This window comes from Medicago sativa, chromosome 8 (assembly GCF_051527215.1).
Source record: "Medicago sativa cultivar Bolivia chromosome 8, Bolivia_mono, whole genome shotgun sequence".
Classification (NCBI taxonomy): domain Eukaryota; kingdom Viridiplantae; phylum Streptophyta; class Magnoliopsida; order Fabales; family Fabaceae; genus Medicago; species Medicago sativa.
The window spans coordinates 34008324-34026401 of NC_140756.1; the positions used below are offsets into that span (position 1 = coordinate 34008324).

Below are 18078 nucleotides of genomic sequence, written 5' to 3' on the forward strand. Positions count from 1 at the left end.
AAAGGAAGGTGGAGGGTTATATGCAGGAGTACCTTGATATATACCACAGTTAAATTCTGAAAAGACAACCAGCTCTCTGGATAGTGTGAATTCCACTTATCATGTTGAAGATATTCACATGGATGAAAATGCCAATTCTTTTTTTAATGATTCTGTTATGGAAAAGGTTCTCCAGAGGAGAAGTTTGAGGATGCATAATACGCAAAGATCTTGGCAGGTTTGGTTTTTCTTGTTTACTTTCTTGAATTTTGTTGTAGGATATTTCAATTTGTATTTCATGCTTGAAATGACTTCTGTTTAATGTCGTTTAATTACTTCCAAATAAGAACATATTATCCTAATGTCATTTAATTACTTCCAAATCCCCTAGTTTATTTTTATTGTGATATTTGGATCCAACATATTATCTGTGTTTGTGGCTTTCCAATAGGAATTAATTGAATGTCATGAACTTAGTCGGTGTTATGCATTCATAATTGATACCTTATATCTTTGAATAATTATGTAGGTAATAGTTATATCCGGAGAGACTGGATGTGGTAAAACTACTCAAATTCCTCAGTATTTATTAGAGTCTGAGATAGAGTCCAGCCGTGGGGCATTTTGCAGCATTATTTGCACACAACCTCGAAGGATATCTACTATGACAGTGGCTGAGAGAATATCAGCAGAGAGAGGAGAGTCTCCAGGTGAAACAGTAAGTCCCCTTTTTCTTGAAATGGACCCAAAAAAAAAAAAAACAAATGTAGTTGTGTAGAATACATGAATACACGTATTATTATTCATTAAAAAAGCAAAGTATTCGTCAGATATATTTTTTGCGTTTCAATGAGATTTTAAAATTGGGAATATCTTTGTTCTTCCTGCTATACCACAAGAGGTTTTTTGATAGGTTGGTTTCAAAGTTCGGTTAGATGGAATGAGAGGTAAAAGCACCGGTCTGCTATTTTGCACCAGTGGTGTATTACTTCGAAGGTTGCTGAGTGATCGGAACCTGAGTGGTATAACCCACGTGTTTGTGGATGAAATTCACGAGCGAGGCATGAATGAAGGTACATTCCCTACTAACACTAGTTTTATAGTTGTTCATTCCTAAAGAATTAACAAATTGTTTTTTGTTATTCTTAGACTTCTTGCTGATTGTGTTGAAGGATCTTCTTCCACAACGCCCTGATTTAAAATTGGTGTTGATGAGTGCCACTTTGAATGCTGATCTTTTTTCAAAATATTTTGGAGGTGCACCAACATTTCATATCCCGGTAAGGTCCTCTAGTTTTAACTGAGCATTTATTTGTGTCGATAAATGAACTTTAATTTTTCTAATTGTTAGATGTTAAATGCAATGAGAAATGCGCACACTCTCTTTCTAACACTCTCTAACACTCGCTCTCACTACTTTATGTGGGATCCGTTTACAATGTGTGGTACCTACATGGATTTCACCCAATAACTGGGTGTTAGAGAGAGTGTTCATTGCACTCCTTTAAATGCAATTGTATGTGTATGGGATGGTGGTGGAAAGGTAGGGTAGTGATTGGGTATGTGCTGCTTTATAGTTATTTTCAATATTCCATTATTAATATATAGATCATTGTTTGTTGGCATAGCTCTTCTAAGGGCATGTGTTAACAGCATAGTTGTCAAATTGTGGATCATATTGGCAATCATTTGTTCATATTTTTTTTGAAGGGTGATTCGTGAATACATGATATGATTCAGAAACACATTCATAAATGGTTTATTAGATATACATGCTTCAACACCTAAACATTAGGAATGCTCCAAAATCTCAAATAATACATAAGTTTCACATATGACGAAGGAGGATCAACGTTTGCACAAGATTGACGTAGAGCATTTAAGTATTGAACATGTAAACTGCAGGATATAGGTCTTAAGAGCTGGTTCATGACTCTAACAACGTGTCGAGTCCCTATTAGAGAGGAATGAAAACAGAATTCTAGGATGGAAATGAATTTTATATTTTTCATTTAACAATCCAAGATTTTTTGACTTTTCAGTTACTAAGATGTAGTTGATAGGGCCAAACCGCAAGTGCACGGCCTATCGAAGTAATAGTAGTAAGTAGAGTTATCGTTCCGCTAGGGAGTTGTTCAACTTAATTGACTTTTAGTGAATGATTAGAGGAGAGAAAGTTAATAAAAGAGAGTTTGATTGCTGAAGGTAAAAACAATAATAATAAAGGGCCTTAGGATCATTGGTTCATCATAATGACTAATCCTTCACTAGACAAAACCTAAACATCTAATTTCATGATTTACACACTAATTTCTAAAGACCGGTTTCCCTTAGCCCCTCACCTTTCCGATGAAAGTCCAGTGAGAGTTTACTTCTAGTAACCAAGCCTATTTCACTGACATGATTACTAGAAGATGCATAGAGGATTGAAACTACTCTTTGTCTCAATAATTGCAAAGACTATTTCACTGTTTTGCAATTATTGTCTAGATTCACTTGTTCCAACATCAAGACTCCGCTCTCGCTTTATGAATTGATGTTTGGGATGATGGATTAACGATTATCAAACCCTCCGCTTTCGCTTCCACAGTTTGATAATTGTTAATCCACGTTAAGACGGTGAATCTAGATTAGAAATTAGGGTTACATAGAAATTAGGGTTTAGACATGTTTTGTTTAGGATTGAGTCATTAGACTCCCCAATAATCCTAAGACGAAGAAGTCTACTCACTCATGTTCATCGTAGACATGGGGGAAGAAGAGAGAAAATAACAGTAAAGTAAATTGCGAAGAAAGTAAATAGGAAAATAAAGACTTTTATTAAAATAGCAATTGAAATAAACAAAGTAAAGGATTATTGTTTATGGTGGAGAGCTACTCTATTTATAGCTTTACATCTGACTTAGAAACTAAGCAACTAAAAGGATAAAACGGTAAAGTTGCAACAGGGTAACTTGGGCTTGAAGAAAAGCAGCAAAAGTGGACTCTGGGATCGCGCACGGCCGTGCCACATGTTGGCACGGGCCGTGCCAAGCTTCTAGTAAGGGGAGATTATATTTTTGCCCCGTATCTTCGTATTCTTGCGCTGTATTTGCTCCAGTCCTCTTTCTTTTGCTCCAAGGCACCTTCCACCATATATTTATTCCTAAAATAAAATAAAACACAATTTGAAGTAAAATATTCTAAACTAAAATAAAATGCAATAAAATAAAATCAAATCTAAAATAAAACTAAACTAAATAAGGCAATAAATAAGACTATCTATGACTCATCAAACTCCCCCACACTTGAATCCTTGCTTGTCCTCAAGCAAAAGGCAGCAAACATAGCAGCAACAAAAGATTTGATTATGGCAATATTAAGAACAAATGTCTCAAAAGAAAGGCTTTGCTTCAAGTACACTAATTACAACTTCAAACACTTCTCATGAACCTATTCTACCCAACATCAAGTCTCAAGTGAGTGTGTATGTGCAGTCCAACCCTTTTCTTGCTCCTGTATAAGACAGATATTATGAGGAATAGGTTCTATCCCTAGTGCTAAAGTAACCGAAAAAAAGTCCTTTCTTCATTTCATATAAGAGTGATGGGAATTTAAGTTAAGATTGATTTAATTTAACAATTAAGCACAAGGGGCTGCAGATGCTTAGGGGCTATCTATCATCGTAGGAAGTCTTCTCGGATGTAATTGTCCTTTCCCCCTAGATTCAAAATCACCCTAAGTAGCGCTGCAAAATTATTATTTGTTTCATCTCCGCGTAGGAAGTCTTTTTGGATGTAATTGTCCTTTCCCCCTAGCATTGATGAATTTGTTTCACTTTAAGTTCAAATTAAGGAGTCACCACCACAATTAGGAAGTTAGGATGTAATTGTCCTTTCCCCCACATGTTGGTGCCATTCTCCCGCCCCATTTAACATTAACAAATTAAGAAGAATATAACAATTAAGAATCAATTTGATTAATTTTCCCACACAAACTTATACTACTTTTACTCTTAAGACTTTAAAGGGTCTAGGTTAACACTAAAGATAGAACGTGCTCCTTAAAATACCTATTCATACATTTACTCAAGGATTGCAACCGGGTGCTTTTCTCATTGGAGAATTTTCACATTAAAACAAGATATGGGTATAGCAAGAACATAAGAAACACAAGAAACTACTTTTATGTACAAGAAGCAACCTAAGGAAGAGACAAAACAAAAAAATTTCATGTCATATTTACATTAAAAACAAGCTATTTAGTTATGCCTCTTGCTATAAAAACAAAACAAAAGAATAAAGTTCAAGGGAGTTTGGGAACACTACGACTCTAGACACTTTATTAGCCCCCCCCCCCCCCCCCCCCACACACACACACACTTAGGGGAAGCATTGTCCTTAATGATTCAAAGAAAAAGAAACTAATATAGAAGAAGAAGTAGAGGAAGAAGAAAGAAGGAGTAGAAGAAGAGGAGTAGAGAGAGAGAAGAAGGGAAGAGAGGAAGAGGAAAGCTCACATGTTATTGAGGTCCATAAGGAGGACCTTGAAGTTGGAGGTGTTGCATCATCCGACGGAGCATCTCATTATTTTCATCATTGACACGGTTGCCCCTTTGAACTTCATTGCGAAGGCCGGAGATCTCAACACCTTGCCTTTGGTGCTCGGTGCTCATCCTCTCGATTTCATTGTGAATCCATGTCCATCTTTGATTTTCATTAAACTCACCGGCTTCATGGCCATGGTGTCCCTCTTGGTGCAAGTTAGCACCTTCTCCTTCATCATGGTGCAAGCTAGCACCCTCTCCTTCATCATCTTGTTGTTCTAGAACCTGCACATCATCAACATACAACCAATTTTCTTCCACCTCGGTGGTAGTCCGAGGTGGGTTAGGCAATAAAAACATGATTGGCACATTAAGCTTAAGTTGGTAATTGAGTGGTGGACGATGTTTAATGAAATTCATAGCAATGAGGGTTTCCCGGTTAAGCTTATTGTTTCCCTCAATTGGTTTGATCCCCTCATCCACACTCACACCAAAACACCTAGCTATGTATGTAATGATGCCACCCACCACTATGTCTCCCCTACCGGCTGGTCTAGTAGCTACAAAGTCTAGGTAATCAATCAAATAAAAGCCAGTGTTGACGGGGTGGTTGTAGAGCATTGCCCATAACATGAACAACTCATCGGTTCTAGTGTTTCCTAGCTCGGTTCTACCCCAAATAGTGCAAGCCATGACCCTCTGAAGGTACCTAAGTACGGGGTTGTGAATGTTGCTAGCTTTGTTGGCTCTAGGGACATAGTTATCAAGGCCGGTGATATGGTTCCAAAAGGCAGCTGAGTCATAGTTATCCGGTTTAGACTATCATCCCAATGATCATGAATATACCCCTCATTGACAAAACCTAAGGCTTCACAAAAGTGCTGAAGAGACATATTATAATCAATGTTCGTTAACCGGAAAACAACTCTATGATTAGGGTTATCAAAATTCAACTTATCTTTGGTAAAACAAGTGAGCTTAAAAATTCATAAGTAAAATTCTCATAACCCCTCATAGGTGTTAGCAAATTAGTCCAAGCTAGCCTACCCAGCAACCTAAAATCATCATCTCTAAGCCCTAGCACTTGCAAATCATAGGAATCAGGATATCTAGAGGGATGTAAGGTTTTAGAAGTAAGAATTTTATACCTGTCCCTTTGTTTGTTGTCTTTGAACTGAATTCCATGATTCTTGACTTGTGTTTGCTTCTTTGGGGGTGGACCTCCTTGAGAACTTGCTGGTTCTTTACCACTTCTTCTTGAAGCCATTGACCCTTGTTGGAATTGGTTTTGAAGGTATAGGGTGTGAGAAGATTTTTGGTGGAAAGGATTGGTTTAGGGTTAAGGTTGATGTTTAAGGAAGGTTTGTTGGTTTGGATATGGAGATTGGTTAAGGTTTTGTGGTGTTTGGGTTAGGTTTTGAAAGATTAGGGTTTTGCTGAATTATAGGTTTGGATGGTTGAAAGTTGTTTTTGATTGATGGTTTTTGTTTTGGATGAAGTTTGTGATTGATTGGTGAAAGAATGGAGTAGATTGATGAAGATTTGAGTGAGATATGGATGTTTGAAGGTTTGAAGGTTATGGATGTAACGCCCGTCTTAATTATTTAATTAATTCAATGAAGTTTATAATATATTTATAAATATATGCTTATATGATTGATGATTTAAGTGATTTACATGATTGATGTGCGTGAATTATGATTCATGAAGTTGAGTGGATTATATGATTTATAAATAAATTATGTGGAGTTTATGATTTTGTAAAGTTGTTATGTTGGGTGACTTATTTTATTATTTAATAAAATAAGGTTTGAAAATAAAATAATTATTGAGATGTGGGGCTGTTTTAAATTTAGAGAGTTTAGTGGTTTAAGAGGAAAAAGAAAATAATGGAATTGTTATATAAACCACTTGTAATTTATATACCGTGTATGTATAACCAATAACCTAAAAAGCCCACTACTTACATATTCACTAGTATATATATGTTACGCTATGTGTTTAACCTAAGATTCTCTTCTAATTCCTTATGATGAGCTGTGTGCCGCCCACCTCCCCACTCATAAAGGCTTCCCATCTCTCAATTATAAGTTACAAAGCTTCTACTTATCTTTTCCGCGGGTGTGCAAGATCCCAATTGATTTTGGACACATATTCATAAACTCTCCTTCACGATTCTCGTCTACATATTTTGGTGCCATTGAGGTTGTCATTATCATAATTGCCATTTTGTTGCAAGCGTTGTTTGGCCGGTTTGGTTATTAGTCGTGATGTTTAACGGAAAAGAAGTGTTAACTTGCTCGAGCCTGCTGTTGTCGATAAATTTTGTATGTCTCGTGAAAGCTTCAATTCAGGTAAGGGTGAGACTAATTTTCAATATTATTAAGAGTATGATTCTATAGGATGAATTTAGCATGATTAGATTAAGTTTTGGTGAGAATTGGGAATTAGGTTTAAGACCGAATTTGATGATTGAATCATGAAAAGATGTTAGGTTGATGCTAAATTAGTGTACAGAACTTAGATATACCATAAGATGATAATTAGATGTTGAATTGAGGTTAGAATCAGGAGATTAAGCGAAAGTTGGAATTTTTAGGTTTCTGGCCGTACTGACATTCATCGCTCGCACCTGCGAGCAAGGACACTCGCAACTGCGAGCTAGAACCCAGAGCTCGCAACTGCGAGCAATGCAACTCGCAACTGCGAGTGACCTGTAAGCTCGCCATTGCGAGCAGAATAACTCGCCACTGCGAGTAAGGACTTAGGAACCCAGAATGCACGCTTTACTCGCCATTGCGAGCAAAGTTACTCGCCACTGCGAGTTAGGCTGATAGTTGCCCAAAATTGTCCCGATGCAATCCTTTCGCACGTGTAGTCTTGAGTTGACCTTAGAAGTAAGTAAGAGAGCTGTTTAGGATACTTTTATAAGCTCCAGAAGTTTGTTCAGGTGACTGAGATTAGTAGTGTTGTTGCATGAATGTTATAATGATGCTTTATGGTACTTATGTTGATGTATTTCATTCCTTAGATGATGTTAACGCATTCAAGTGTTATTAAATGTTGTATCTTGCTGCTGTTCCCTGCTATTGACTGTTAGTGTCTTGAAGTTGCATGAGTCGGTCTATGTTGTTGGAATTTAAGAAGTTGTCCATGATTATGAGTCGTATGAGTTGTTCATGTTGTTGTCTAAGTTGTTGGAAGTTTGAGTTCATTGCATACTCATTAAAGTTGGGGGCTTTAGGCCCGGCAGCCTTTGTGCTCATTAAAGTTGGGGGCTTTAGGCCCGGCAGCCTTTGTGCTCATTAAAGTTGGGGGCTTTAGGCCCGGCAGCCTTTGTGCTCACACGTTGAAGAGCCTATTATGCTCATTTTGTAGTTGATTGGTACCACATGCATTTGCATATCAAGAAGTTTCATGATGGTCTAAGTTGTTAATCTGTTGTTGAGTTGATAGAGTTGCATGGTCTAAGATGAGTTGTGTCGTCAAGTTGAGTGTTGAGTTGATTGTGATTTGAGATGAAAATTAGTAATAGTATTTGATGATTGTATTTGTTATGAAATGGAAATATGCTAAGTGTTAATTGTTGATATGTTATTAATGTTTAAGTTGTTAAATGCATTTTATTGGATTATATTCTTAATGTATTGATTATGAAATCTCACCCCTTCTGCGTATATGTTGCCTCGACCGTGGGTAATGTGCAGGTAATAAAGATTAGAGGCGTTTGTGAGTGGACTCGTCACTTGGTGTCTAGGTGCTCTGATACGTAACGGGATGGGGCTTGCTTTTACTTCATTTCCTTACGTGTCTCTTTTATGAACTAATTTATGAGAATTTCCAATAAGGCCTGCGTGCCAAGACTTTTAAATGTTGAACGATTTTCCGCTGCAACAGTTTAAGATTTTCACGATGTTGAATTTGAAGGATAATTATTATTATCTGTTTTTAAGATTTTTAAGTAGTATGTGACATTCCGTTATGAATTAAATACTCTGATTTAAATGAAATTTTCAAGTTGGGAAAACGGGGTGTTACAATGGAGGTTTAGAGAGAAGTTTGAAGGTAGAGAGAGGTTTGTGGTTTGAGAATGAATGGAGAAGAAGAGAAAAATTGGGTTTATAAGAGGCTAGAACACGGGCACGGCCGTGCCACCCTTGGCACGGGCCGTGCCAACACTCTGTGGCTCCAAGCTCTTTTTCCTTCAAAAACACTGGCACGGCCGTGCCAGCTCCAGTACGGGCCGTGCCAACACTCTGGTCAGAGGGACTTCAAAATTTTTCATTTTCTTGATTTTTTTTCGAATCATACTTGGACAATTACCTACAAAACAACTTAAAACAAAGAAAAACAAAACAAAAGCAATTAAATGCGTGGGTTGCCTCCCACGAAGCGCTCTTTTAATGTCATTAGCTTGACGGTTAGAAAGAGTCCTTAGAATGGATCAAAGATATCATATTGTGTAGATGACGCTATAAAACGTTCTTTCACAACATGATCGTTAAGCATGCAACAAGAGTAAAGAGCGGGACCCTTCATAACATTTTCCAACTCGTATCCTACCATTTGATCACTCACTTGAAAGACTATCCTACCAAGTTTAACATCAATGAGAGCTCCCGCGGTTGCGAGGAAAGGTCTACCTAGGATTATAGGGACGTCATCGTCCTCTTCAATGTCAACGACTACAAAATCAGTGGGGATGTATATCCCCTCTATCTTAACAGGTATGTCCTCGACAAATCCTACAAGTTTCATGGTAGAACGGTCAGCTAACTTTAATTCCATTTCAGTAGGTTTCAACTCTCCTATCCCTATCCTTTTAAGAAGAGACAAAGGCAGCAAACTAACACTAGCTCCTAAGTCACATAAGGCTTTGTTTATGGTTTCATTCCCAATTTCACACGGTATGGCAAAGCTACCTGGATCTCTAAGCTTAGGGGGTGCTTCTTGGATGATTGCACTAGTTTCCTTAGCCAAGGCTATTGTCTCATTATGCTCTATAGCTCTTTTCTTTGAAAAAATTTCCTTTAAAAACTTGGCATATAGAGGCATCCTAGACAAAGCTTCAGCAAAGGGAAGTTTAATGCAAATCTTCCTAAGTATGTTAACAAATTTTTCAAACTTACCCTCTAGTTTAAGCTTATCAGGATTTAAGGGGGATGGAGTTTTGTTTTCTTCAAGTGGTCTTGCTTCTTCTATCACAACTTTATCACCTAAGGGCTTGACATTTTCTTTCCCAATGTTTTTAACCTTAGCAAAAGTTTCGCCTAACTTACTACCCCCAAAAGATATGACATAAACTTGGGCTTTGGGATTGGTTTCGGTTTGACCAGGAAAGATTCCCGGTGTTTGGGAAGAGGTGGCCACTTGTTGGGCTATTTGAGCAATTTGAGTTTCAAGCATTTTAGAGTGAGTAGCAATAGAATCAACCTTGGTATTGAGCTTGGAAAGAGAATCATTCAAAAATCCAGTTTGGTTTTTAAGTTCTTGAAGTTGTTTGTTTTGGTTGGCAATGGAATTTTCCAACAAAATTTCCAAATTGGATTTTTGAGTGATTCTTTGGTTGTTTGCATAACCGGGTGGTGCTACTTGTCCATAGGGATTTTGGTTTTTATAAAAATTTTGATTTTGTCTCATCCCTTGATTGTATTGAGCATAATTCATCTGCTCAACACTGTTAATAGCATTACCTAGTTGGCAATCAACACCAGCATGACCAGTTATACCACATATTTCACAAGAAGGAGTAGAAGCAGAATTGATAGCACTAACATTGAGTTTTTCAAGTTTTTCAGTTAGTGTATCAATTTTAGAAGCAAGGTGATCATAGTTAGAGACTTCGTGTATACCTGCCTCCTTTTTGGAGGGTGAAGAACTAGTGATGGCTCTCTCGTCGGTCCACTTGTAGTGATTTTGAGCCATGTCTTCGATCAAGGCATACGCCTCCGTGTAATTCTTGTTCATAAGTGCTCCACCTGCAGCTGCATCAACAGACATCTTAGTGGTATAAGACAAGCCATTATAAAAAGTGTGGACTATAAGCCACTTCTCTAGGCCATGGTGGGGACAAAGTCTTAGCATTTCTTTGAAACGCTCCCACGCCTCATAGAGAGATTCCCCATCTTTTTGGTTGAACCGCGTGATTTGGTCTCTAAGTTTAGCGGTTTTAGATGGTGGAAAGAAACGGGCAAGGAATGCTTGCCTCATCTGATCCCATGAAGTAATGGAACCGACTTCGAGGGAATGGAACCAAGCGCTAGCTCTATCCCTTAAGGAAAAGGGAAAGAGATGAAGTCTTACGGCTTTTTGGTTCTCCTTCATGGTTCCACTAATTCGTAGGAAAACAGAGATGTGAAGATTGGGATCCTCAGTGGGAGATCCCGAGAATTGGTTTTGCTGCACCAAGTTAAGTAGGGCAGACTTAATTTCAAAATTGTCATCCTCAACCGTTGGGTACACAATAACAACTTGTGGCTCAGCCGTAGACGGCGTTGCATACTCTTTGAGAGTACGATTGTCCATGGCGGTGTTATTTTGTGCCGCTCTCCTCCTTCTATGTAAGAACCTTTCGATCTCGGGTATGAATACCGCTCGATTTCTAGTTCTTCGCATAAAAGGTTGAGAACCCAAGAAGTTAACGATAACAGAAAAATAAAAAGTTAAAAATAAAAAGAAAAGAGAAAGAAGAGAGAATTCTAATCACTAAGAAAAAGCTAATTAAATTAGTTAACTCCCCGGCAACGGCGCCAAAAACTTGATAGGGCCAAACCGCAAGTGCACGGCCTATCGAAGTAATAGTAGTAAGTAGAGTTATCGTTCCGCTAGGGAGTTGTTCAACTTAATTGACTTTTAGTGAATGATTAGAGGAGAGAAAGTTAATAAAAGAGAGTTTGATTGCTGAAGGTAAAAACAATAATAATAAAGGGCCTTAGGATCATTGGTTCATCATAATGACTAATCCTTCACTAGACAAAACCTAAACATCTAATTTCATGATTTACACACTAATTTCTAAAGACCGGTTTCCCTTAGCCCCTCACCTTTCCGATGAAAGTCCAGTGAGAGTTTACTTCTAGTAACCAAGCCTATTTCACTGACATGATTACTAGAAGATGCATAGAGGATTGAAACTACTCTTTGTCTCAATAATTGCAAAGACTATTTCACTGTTTTGCAATTATTGTCTAGATTCACTTGTTCCAACATCAAGACTCCGCTCTCGCTTTATGAATTGATGTTTGGGATGATGGATTAACGATTATCAAACCCTCCGCTTTCGCTTCCACAGTTTGATAATTGTTAATCCACGTTAAGACGGTGAATCTAGATTAGAAATTAGGGTTACATAGAAATTAGGGTTTAGACATGTTTTGTTTAGGATTGAGTCATTAGACTCCCCAATAATCCTAAGACGAAGAAGTCTACTCACTCATGTTCATCGTAGACATGGGGGAAGAAGAGAGAAAATAACAGTAAAGTAAATTGCGAAGAAAGTAAAAAGGAAAATAAAGACTTTTATTAAAATAGCAATTGAAATAAACAAAGTAAAGGATTATTGTTTATGGTGGAGAGCTACTCTATTTATAGCTTTACATCTGACTTAGAAACTAAGCAACTAAAAGGATAAAACGGTAAAGCTGCAACAGGGTAACTTGGGCTTGAAGAAAAGCAGCAAAAGTGGACTCTGGGATCGCGCACGGCCGTGCCACATGTTGGCACGGGCCGTGCCAAGCTTCTGGTAAGGGGAGATTATATTTTTGCCCCATATCTTCGTATTCTTGCGCTGTATTTGCTCTAGTCCTCTTTCTTTTGCTCCAAAGCACCTTCCACCATATATTTATTCCTAAAATAAAATAAAACACAATTTGAAGTAAAATATTCTAAACTCAAATAAAATGCAATAAAATAAAATCAAATCTAAAATAAAACTAAACTCAATAAATAAGACTATCTATGACTCATCAGTAGTTAGTTAACGAAAAGTAAAAATTAGAAGACAAATTGTTAAAACATTGGATTTGTATCACACAGTTCAAAGTCTTTTATAATTCATTGTAGAATACCTAACACTAGCTTGCCAAATTTTATTGAATTATGCTTTGACTGAATTTGTAATGTTTAATTATGAAACAAAGCATTTAGAATGCATTTGTTCGTTGTCCAGGGTTTCACCTATCCTGTAAGAGCTCACTTTTTAGAAGATGTTTTGGAAATGACTGGATATGAGTTGACTTCTTCCAACCAACATGCACGGAGGAGGATAAACCAGATCACTGCTCTTGTTGAGGTATGTAGCTGGCTTAAAATTTTAAATGTTGTTTAAAGACATCTCTTTCTTAAGTATTCTCAATATATTTTTCCTTCTTATGCCCAATTAGATTATGGGCAATGTTGGTACCTGGTACCCGATTTGTTGGCACAACTCAGCTTTGAAGGACTATCATTCCTTACTTTCTGGTCACCTGATAATATGATCTTCACCCGTAGTAGTTCACAGACTCTGTGTACCGTAGTTCAAAGTTCATCCTTTCTCCTTAACATGCAATGCATACTTTGTATTTTCCCCGTACTGGTCCATATCCAGGGGAATCTTTGTATGCACCTCCTCCTCTAAATTTCCATGTATAAATGTATATGTGAAATCGAATTGGTGTAGTTATCATCCAAAGTGAGTAGCACGTGAAAGTGAGATTCACACCATGGTCATCTTTACTATTAAGACTGATGTCTCATAGATCAAAGTTAGTATCATATATTTGAGTGTATCAATCAATTAAGCGTACCACTAATCTCTCTTGTATACCAATCAAAAGTTACCTCTAATTGACACATTGACCATGAACTGTGTTCAAATGTCACATGAAAATCGTGGTCAATGACGTTTAGAATTGTGGTTAATTCTATTTAATATACGATTAATGGGTTGAGACAGCTTGTTATATTCACCAACCATCCACTGCATAATTAACCATGCACGTGTTTGAACTGAGTTAACCATAAAGTAATTTGTCGAAAATTATTGTCCCATAATACAGCTCATTCTATAATTCGTAGTAATGAGTTATAAACTAAAATTGGACTCTTTTAAGTTCATTATGTTGACAAGGAATTTTTAACTTTCCTTCTTTTGAATAGGATGCTCTTCCTAAATCAAACTTTAAGAACTATAGTCCCAATACACTCCGTTCATTATCTTCTTGGGAACCTGACTGCATAGGACTTGATCTCATTGAGTCTGTTCTATGCCATATTTGTCGGAAGGAACGACCAGGTGCTGTCTTAGTATTTATGACTGGGTGGGAGGATATACTTCGTTTAAAAGATAAGCTTCAAGAACATCCTCTTTTAGGAGATCCCAAGAGTGTCCTGCTTCAAACATGCCACGGTTTAATGGAAACTTTTGAACAGGTTGGTCATCTTCTTGGTTTATTTTTTATTTATCGGTGTGTCAAAACCATAACTTTGTGATGTACTTGCAAATATTTGTTGTTTATCCTTCCTTCATGGAATTTGATTTACTGATAAGCCTGTTGTGTCTTTTTGCTAGCAACAAATTGAAACGAGTTAAGTAATTAGATCAATTATGTTGTTTGTTTGTTTTGAAACTAAATTATATAAAATACTAATGAATTTGATTTTTTTTATTTAACATGCTTTTAGTATATGTAACAATAAACTGTACTATACAAAATACTAATGAATTTGTTTTGAAACTGTCTTCTTGCTTTATATTTTTTTGTAGAAACTCATATTTGATAAACCACCTCCAAATATAAGAAAAATAGTACTTTCTACAAATGTCGCAGAGGCAAGTATTACGATCAACGACATAGTTTTTATCATAGACTGTGGTAAAGCAAAAGAAAGCAGTTATGATGCTTTGAATAACACACCATGTCTACTACCATCTTGGATTTCGCAAGCATCTGCACGTCAGGCAAGTATGCATTTGCTTTTATTTTTTCAGTTCAAGTCATCAGGGTATGCATGACTTTATTTACTTAAAATGAAGTTGTGATGAGAAGACCTTTTCCCCTTAAAATATTGTATTTATTTATTTTTTACATGAATCTATGTACCTATTATTGAGTAGAACATAGGGAGTAGAAAATATAGGCAGAAGAGCATGTAAGCCGTCACGAATGTTTTCTCCACATTTAGGGAGAAATGCTAGTACTTGTTTTAAGGACATATCATTGGACGAAGATAATGAAAAGGTGGAGTATTCTAGGTTGCCTTCTATAACTTTATTTGATGCTGAAATGAGTTGTTGGATTCTGAAATAGTTTTATTTGAAAATTTTAGGTTGCCTTCAATAGTTTGTTTCTATTTTATGCTGCATGTTCGTACAACATTATTGTTTTTACTGTAAATCTAAACATGCAAGTAATCGTCTTTTCTTGTGTTGGCTTCTTTATTTGTAGAGAAGAGGAAAAGCTGGTCGTGTGCAGCCAGGAATGCTACCACCTTTACCCCAAATGTGTTTATGAAGCCTTTTCTGAATATCAACTTCCTGAACTTTTAAGAACACCCTTGAACTCTCTTTGCTTGCAAATAAAAAGTTTGCAGGTTGATAGCATTGGAGAATTCCTATCATCAGCTTTGCAGGCACCGGAGCCACGTGCTGTAAGTATCATTGCTATTCAATTGTATATTTGTGCCAATTAAAAGTTCTACTAAAAAGCCAATGTTATTTCAAGAAATGTGGAGATCACAAGCGTCATGAACCTATTTATATAGTAAAAATTAAATTACACGTAGACATCCTTCGTAATAAAAAATACTTATGTTAAGAAATATATATATATATATATATATATATATATATATATATATCAAAAGTGTTATTGACTTAATTAAACATTTTGGTGGTCATATATTCATAAATGTGAAATAGTTTCAACAATGTAAATATTCCCTGTTTCAATCCTTTCTTGCATCTATTATCAGTCTATTTTAATGATAATATCAGTTACCCTAGGAGCTTTGCGTAGATGTTTGGATATAGTCATCCAGAGTTGCCTATAGAACTCATTTGAATTGAGAACTTCCTTCCTAGGAATGATAAGACCATAAGTATTATTGACTATGGAAAATTAGTATTGAAGTTGTGAAATTCATTTATATGTTTTAGACCATACTTTTGGTTAAGCGTTTTGTAAATATACCATATATTTACAATGACAGGTCCATAATGCTATTGATTTTCTTACGACAATTGGAGCATTAGATGAAAATGAAAATCTTACCAATCTTGGTGAGTCTGTTTTTCTGTCCTATTCTTTTGGTTGTTTATGAGTTTGTTGCTATTTTCTTGGTTTTTGTTGACTCCTAGATTTTTTTTTTTATCAATCAGGGAAGTTTCTCTCGATACTTCCTGTAGATCCCAAGCTGGGAAAAATGCTGATATTGGGAGCTATATTTCGGTGCCTTGATCCTGTTCTTACGATAGTTGCTGGCCTCAGTGTCAGGGATCCTTTTCTTTTGACCCAAGATAAGAGAGATGTAAGTCAGCTTATCATCCTTTTGGTTTTCATTTGATTGTACAACAACCAAGCCTTCTCACCGATTGGGCTCGGCTACTGGTTCCCATTTGAATGTAATCATTGTATTTATGAATTTGGTAATGTCGCAAGGCAGTAAGTACAAACATGTTCTTCAATAAATTTTTATACTATCTTTTTGGTAAATGTTTCATATGATATTTTGAATTAGAATGATCTGAATGTGATTGAAAGAATGGCTAATCTCAAATTTAACTGGATGGTTGTTGTTAGAGTTATATGAATTTGTAGATAGTGCTTTATATGGACAACTTCCTAGATTGATTGTTAATATTCCTTGATGATGTGTTTAATCCGCTAAAAGGCAAGTACCAGATAGGACAGCAAAGTATTGAACATTTTTTTGTCTTGTACGATGTTTGGTTGGCAAAATGCTATTTTGGTATTTTATATACTACCTCCGTCCCTAAATATAGGAGCCTTTTGCCAAAATTGCGGAGATTAAGAAAGTTGGTCGTAGTATTAAATTTGTATATAATTACTATTGTTTTTACAATTTTATCCTTAAGAGAGAGATATAATTTATGTTTTCAATATAATATTTATTGTTGATTGAAGAAAAAAATGCAAAATAAATAAGGGTATGTTGGTAAAGAAATAATTAATGTACTTGGAAATATCAAAGGGGTCTTATAAAAAGGGACAAATTATTTTTTCAAAAGGGTCTTATAATTAGGGACGGAGGTAGTAACTTGTAAAGTTGTGTTGTGGTTTAGTAAAGGAGAAGAATTTCAATTTTTGTACAGTCCCTTGCCCCTCAATCTGGACCGTTTTAAAATCAAACATAGTACAACTGGAGTTGTCCTGTCGAGTCCCTTATTTTTTAGGAGATCAAACGCACCCAAAGTATACAACTACTTCCTAGGTTAGTACTTATTCATTAAACATTAAATGTATTTATTGTAACACCATTATGAATACAAGTTTTGTGATTGTTGAAATTCGGGTGCCTAACTCATCCTTACAAAACCGGCTTGTAAGGTGAGGAGTGCTTCCTCTTTATAAACTCTGATCAAGCTTCCTATCTAACCGACGTGGGACTAAATCCACCCCCTCAAAGACAAGCCAACTTAAGGCAACTAGGGGCAGATCGCAATTAAGTGGGATTACCAACAAACCCCCTCACGCTCGAGGCGGGATTTCCAACAGTGATCTTTAGATAGATACACAAAAATTACAGCAAATTACAGTTATCATGATAGTGGCATCATTATATCTTTAAAAACATTATGTTCGTAATTTAAGTTTTTAAGATTTCTAAAAGTTAAAATAAAATGTCTTCTCATCAATATGGAATGTATTAGCAAGTGTACTTGGTACTTATATTAAAATAAATGTAGACTTTTAGTCTAGTAACTTTTAGTTTTGTTTTATTCTTCCTTTGATCCTTTGATTGAGCATGTATATGACACTTTGGTTTAGGTATGAACACTAGTCCTAAATATAATGTCCATTTCATCCTGGTATCTGAGATTGTGCTTCCTGTGTTCTATCTGAGATTATAGCACCATTGATAATGATAAGTATCTAGTCTTTTAACTTAATCACCTTTTTTGTCGTATGCCATGTATACTTTTTCTGGTCAGAGATTACTGCTAGGACCAAGAGCACCGATAAAAAATGAAGTTTAACACTGTTGGAAAAAACTAATTTTATTTTGCTTGTGTTCAGTTAGCATGGGCAAAGTCCAGGTTTTCTACAGAAGACTACAGTGATCATATGGCTCTTCATCAAGCATATAAAGGATGGATAGATGCTAAAAGAGAAGGATCAGCTGATGAATACTGCTATAGAAATTCTCTTTCTTCTCAAACACTCCAGGAAATTCATTCAATTCGGAAAAAGTTCGGCTCCATCTTGAAAGAAGCTGGCTTAGCACATACAGATGCAAGCATTAATAACAAATTGAGCCGTAATCAATCTCTTATACGTGCAGTCATATGTTCTGGACTCTTTCCTTGCTCCCCACGGAAAATCAATATGCAAAACCAATACTTAATATGCTAG

At 36.3% G+C, this 18078-nt stretch overlaps 1 long non-coding RNA gene, 1 other non-coding gene and 1 pseudogene across 3 annotated transcripts; all 3 read left to right on the forward strand.

Moving 5' to 3' along the window:
- Positions 1–118: 118 nt before the first annotated feature.
- Positions 119–18078, forward strand: LOC146898652 (DExH-box ATP-dependent RNA helicase DExH3-like; annotated as a pseudogene). The gene is made up of 11 exons (XR_015023165.1): positions 119–217; positions 431–697; positions 893–1052; positions 1129–1259; positions 12672–12794; positions 13643–13915; positions 14250–14444; positions 14932–15133; positions 15695–15764; positions 15864–16012; positions 17743–18078. The product of XR_015023165.1 is annotated as a DExH-box ATP-dependent RNA helicase DExH3-like (transcript).
- On the forward strand, positions 6530–8514 carry LOC146898653 (uncharacterized). Its single transcript, XR_015023956.1, has 2 exons — positions 6530–6858; positions 8212–8514. It is a non-coding gene; the product is annotated as an uncharacterized LOC146898653 (long non-coding RNA).
- Positions 10560–10666, forward strand: LOC146898654 (small nucleolar RNA R71). Its single transcript, XR_015024300.1, has one exon. It is a non-coding gene; the product is annotated as a small nucleolar RNA R71 (small nucleolar RNA).